This window comes from Centruroides sculpturatus, unplaced genomic scaffold, assembly GCF_000671375.1.
Source record: "Centruroides sculpturatus isolate CEXI.00-Female unplaced genomic scaffold, Cexi_2.0 scaffold83, whole genome shotgun sequence".
Lineage (NCBI taxonomy): Eukaryota > Metazoa > Arthropoda > Arachnida > Scorpiones > Buthidae > Centruroides > Centruroides sculpturatus.
In genome coordinates, this window is record NW_019384393.1 from 363,714 (window position 1) to 369,713 (window position 6,000).

At 37.5% G+C, this 6,000-nt stretch overlaps 1 protein-coding gene across 1 annotated transcript in view; it reads right to left on the reverse strand.

Moving 5' to 3' along the window:
- LOC111618277 overlaps positions 1-6,000 on the reverse strand; it is a 62,043-nt gene that overhangs the window by 25,884 nt on the left and 30,159 nt on the right. The gene's annotated exons all lie outside the window — the stretch shown is intronic.

Sequence of the window (6,000 nt, forward strand, 5' to 3'; positions counted from 1 at the left end):
GATAACTGCTAAAATGACCTAATTTTGTGCTAAGTAAAACCAGTTAGTTTATGCATGATTTTCTAAAGACTTTTCCAAAGATATTAGTGCATGAGTTCTATGTGAGAAACAGAAATATTTAGCACACTTGTAATCAATGGAATTAACATGGAAACAGCTACAGTACATTACTGTTCATGTACTTTGATAATTAGAGTACTCTGTATTTATATACAATAAAAGTGTATAAAGCACAAAATAAGAATAGTGTGTTCTTATTTCAAGCCAATCAAGGGTAGGAATAGCTTGGAAAAATTGAAATGGCAGGTTAAACAATCATAAAAAATAGATTTGTGCAGATTTATACATGAAGATATGCAGTGGTGATATTCAGCAGGTTTGCACAGGTTCGGCCAAACCCGTTGTTAACATTTTCAAAGTTTTTCGAACCTGTTGTTAANTTACATTATAAAATAAATTTTAGAAATAATTACAGTACTGTATTTATAATGCTTAAAAAATAAGATATTCAGATAAAATTATTTTGTGCAACTTTACCATTAATGCTACAAGATGGCCTCCAAAAGAAATGCACTGATATTTTTAAAATAAAATTTTCTGTACATGGTCCTGAAATTTCTGCAAAATATAGATGCCTCCTTCATATATCTATGCATGTATAGTGTGTGTGCATCCTGCAAGTAGCACTCATGACAGATGTTTTAAAAATGGCACTTTGCTCAATATTTGTCAAAAGCAATGCATTGTGATTGAGTTCTTGATGTGTAAGAAGATTGTCAGTAACATTCATAGCAACTGGAGATGAAGCTGTTGGCTGCAGAACTGTCAGTTGTTGGGCTGCATGATTTTTGACAAAAGATTGACATAATAGTATTCAAGATTTGACATGAAGTGGCAAACTGCTAATAGTCATGTTGGAGGCCACAGTGCAGCAGGTGCACAAACATAATCTTTGTTAACCTTAAAAGAGCTGGTATTGGAGTTGAACATTGGAGAGGCAAGTGTGTACTATACAGGATACTGGAGAAGCTGAAATTTTTAAAAGCATATAACAGGTGGGTACTCCCATCAGCTGACAGAAAACCACAAAGACAAATACAAGTTGATTTATTCTGAATTGTTGACATGTTTTAAGACAAGGGAGATAATAAGGGATAGCTTTCAAATAGTGACAGGAAATGAAATGTCATTCCATTATTTAAAGCCAGAAACCAAGAGACCATCATTGGAGTATCACTGGCACCATGCAAATTCTCCTGCAATGAAGTTTAAAACAAGCCCATTTGTTGGCAACAGTGTTTGAAAACATAGAATTATTCTGAAAGATCATGCTGAAGGCAACAACCCTTAATTCAATGGTATACATGGAGATAGGTAATGACAGGAGAGAAATTTAACAATGTGTGTAGCAATGATTTGTGTTATATAAACTTTATAAACTTTTGTATTTGTATTGTGTAGCAATGCTTCGTATCATATAACCATTGTATTATTTTTTATAATAAACAAACGGCCATGACGTGGCATCTTTTATCAAGCCCATCACTTTTTGGTTCGACATGACTTGAAACGGATCAAAGTAGTCGTGTATGATTTTTTTAAACTTATTTGTAAGGTGTCCTACTCACTATCTGTGAACATATAACTTGCAACAGTGATATATTCAACAGGTTATGGGCCCAGACATGGTATTTACTGAGTGAATAGTGAGACAAAGTTTTATTTTATGTAACGGGTTTGTTTAGCATACGTGTACAAGAACAAAGACAAGATGGCCGACAGTGTGAAAACGGTCATCACGAATTTGAACAGGAATAATTATCCAGCTTGGAGGTTTAAAATGGAGCTGCTACTTATTGACAGTGACTTATGGGATATTGTATGCAATCCACCACCTGAACCACAGACGAATGAATGGAAACTAAAAGATGGAAAACCAAGAAGTAAAATCGGTCTCATGGTAGAAGATTCGCAATTAAACTCATCAAAAAGGCAAAAACTTCAAAAGAAATGTGGGAATCGTTAGAAAAACACCATCGAAGATCAACACTTACACAAAAAGTAAGTCTGTATAAGAAATTATTTCACTTAAAGTATGAAGAGGGGCAGGATATGGAAAGACATTTAAATAGTATAGAGGATTTAGTAGATCTTCGGGAGAACAAATGAGTGATAGACTCATGGGAATTCTCATGTTGGGAAGTTTGCCTGATAATTATAATACATTAACGACTGCTCTTGAGGCAAGGGCAGATACGGACTTCACTCTTGGATTCGTAAAGATTAAGATCATGGAAGAGTATGAGAAGCAATCAAGAGGATCGCTTGGACATACCATGAATATGGATGAAGACACGGCTTTGAAAACAATGGTCTGTAAACAGAAAACTAGATGTTACAATTGTGGGGGGTCGCCATTTAAAAAGGGATTGTCCTGAATTGGGCAGAGGAAAGAAAAAGAAAGAATACAAAGTAAAATTAACTGAAGTCCAGGAAGAGTCTGATCCATTGGACGATGATGAAACACACGAATGCCACTCTGCATGTGTGAGCACACAAAATATGCCATTAGGTATGAAACAATATCTCGCTGTGAAGATTACAAGGGATTGGTTGATTCAGCAGCAACAGCTGACATGACAAACAACAGGAACTTCTTCAGAAAGTTGAACAACAACAACAGTGAAATCGTCCGAGTGGCTAATGGAAGAGAAGTGCCTGCAAGTGGAATTGGACATGGTAAACTAATTTGTGAAAAAGGTAGTTCAAATGGCAAGTTAAAATTAGATAATGTGTTATATGTATCGCAACTAAATGGGAATTTATTGTCGGTCTTAAAAATGATGCAAAGAGGTTATGATGTGTATTTTGACAGCAAAACAATGCAGTGCTACATAAAACGAGATGGCGAGACACATGCAAAGGTTGAGCTTCGGGGATCACTGTTTGTGTTGAGTCAACACAATGCCTTACAAGTATTATCCATGCCCAAGAAACAGTGTGTACATCTGTGGCACTTGAGGTGTGGCCACCATGATCCATCTGTAATTATATGGCTGCCGAAAGTGTCGAGGGTGCGACAATTAATGAGTATGGGTGCACTGTGGGATGCGAAAGTTGCATGAAAAATAAAATGCCGCGAAAACCATTTCCAAAAGAATCGATGAATAGAAGTAGTACAAAGCTTGAGCTATTGCACAATGACTTGTGTGGACCCATGCAAGTGAGAACCCCTGGTTGAAATAGATATTACATAACAATTATAGATGATTATACTGGTTATACCAAAGTTTATCTATTAAAGCACAAGTCTGAGGCTAATGTAAAAATAAAGGAATATGTAAACTAAGTTGAAACACAAATGGGATGCAAGGTGAAAAAGTTCCGATCTGATAGAGGGTCTGAGTACATGAATGAAGACCTGAGTAAATTTTTCAAGGAGCATGGTATTAAAGTTCAGACCACAGCACCAGATTGCCCTCAACAGAATGGCAAGGCAGAACAGAAAAATCGCTCTCTTTGTGAGATGGTAAGAACAATGTTGCATGATGCAGAATTAGGAAAATGCTACTGGGGTGAGGCATTAATGACGGCAAATCATATCCAGAACAGATTACCGTCGAAAAAGGGCCCAATGACACCATATGAAAAATGGCAAGGTAATAAGCCAAATATTGAGTACTTCCGCCGTTTTGGATGTATTGCTTACACAAGAGTTCCTTTTGGAGTAAGAAAGAAGCTGGATGTAAAGGCAATTGAAACAAGATTTGTGGGATATGAAAGTGGCAGCAAGGCATATCGATTGTTGGATATTGTAACCAAGAAAATCAAGATAAGTCGTGACGTTGTCTTCATAGAATGAAATCCACATGAGAACATGGGCTCGGCCAACAATTCATCCCTCCCACATTACCACAGTGAAGATGACAGCAAAAGCGAAGTGGAAGTTAACCTAAATGAAAGAGCCATCTTTAACAAGCAATCTGAGGCCAATCTGCCACTCCGTCGCTCTACGAGAAACAACAAAGGTCATCCCCCAGACAGATTGATTGAGGAAATGCAAAGTAAGGTTGTTTCTGAACCGAAAACCTATGATGAAGCCATCAATGGAAAAGATGCAAATGAGTGGATAAAGGCAATGGATGCAGAAATTTGTGCACTCAAGAAAAATGGAACATGGGTGTTGGCCAAACCACCACCAGAAGCAAATGTTATTGGAAGTAAGTGGATATACAAAATTAAACGTGATCCACAAGGTAAACCGACAAGATACAAAGTCCGTCTGGTGGCATCAGGCTTCAGTCAAAAATATGGGGAGGATTATGATCAGGTGTTTGCTCCAGTGGCAAAGCCAACAACCTTTAGGATCTTGCTCACTTTAGCAGCTAAATGTAAAATGCATGTGAATCACTAAGACATTGAGACAGCTTTCTTGAATGGCGACCTACACCACACAGCATACATGCAGCAACCTAAAGGCTACAACACAGAGGAACCGAGCAAAGTTTGCAAGCTTGTGAAAACCTTTATGGATTGAAACAGGGAGCTACTGAGTGGAACAAAAAATTGCACGAAGTACTGACTGAATGCGGTTTTGCGCAGAGCATAAATCACCCTTGTCTGTACACCAGGAAAAAGATGCTATGCAACAATGTACATCATTGTACATGTTGATGATGTAATTGCAGCATCAACCTCCAAAGAAGCGTTAGATTGGCTTGAAGTGGAAACTAACGAATATTTCCACATGAAAAACCTCGGAAATATCGATCATTACCTTGGAATCAAATTTGATCGAGATGGTGATGGAATATTCCATCTAAATCAAAAACATTTTATAACTGACAAACTAGTAGAATTTGGACTTCAAGGTGCAAAAACCAGCAAGATTCCCCTTGATCCTGGATATTTCAAAATTAAAGAGCGGAGGCCAAGAATGGAAAGTAATAAACTGTACCTGAAGGGTATAGGTAGTTTACTGTACCTTGCAACTAACACATGCCCAGATATATTGGCAGCAGTTTCCATCCTCGCCCAACATACTAAGGAACCAAGAGCAGCTGACTGGAATGAGGTGAAGAGGGTGTTACGATATCTGAAGGGAACAGCTGATTGGAAGCTGAAATTGGGTGAAAAGAGCAACCCTAGAATGTTTTGTCGACTCAGACTGGGCAGGTGATAACACAGATCCAAAGTCGCATACAGGGTATGTCTTTAAATATCAAGACAATCCTGTATCGTGGTACAATAAAAAGCAAAGCAATGTGACACTGTCCTCAACTGAAGCTGAGTACGTTGCACTTTGTGAAGCTACCCAAGAGGCTGCTTGGCTGAAGTGAGGTGTTTCTGGACCTTGGGAAAACCGTCGACAAGAAAGTAACTATGTACGAGGATAACCAAAGTTGTATGAAAGTGGAAGAGAATGATCGTGTGAGTCAACATACAAAACATATTGATGTCAAATATCATTTTGTAAGAAATGAAGTGAAGAATGGGAATGTATGTATTATGTACTGCCCTACCAAGGAAATGGTAGCAGACATTTTAACAAAACCAGTGTGAACTGGAAAACAAGTTAAATGTGTTAGACAACTTGGACTCGATGACTGTAAGCAAAATGGGACAAATCATTGAGGGGGAGTGTTAAATTTCTCTCCTGTCATTATCTGTGTGTGTAACAATGATTTGTGTTATATAAACTTTTGTATTTGTATTGTGTAGCAACGCTTCATGTCATATAACCATTGTATTATTTTTTATAATAAACTAGCTGCAAGGACCCACTTCGCTGGGTTTTTATTTGTATGTAATATAGTTTTTTATATATATATAAAAGACTGTTTTTCTAAGTAATCTAGAATCTAGCTGCAAGGACCCTCTTCGCTGGGCAAAAAGTAACGATAGTGAAGATTAAGATAATTACATTATAGCTAATCTTACCCGTTTTCACAGAATGCAAGAATTAGGTCCCCCGTTTCCAGACTAATTAGAGAATTTTTA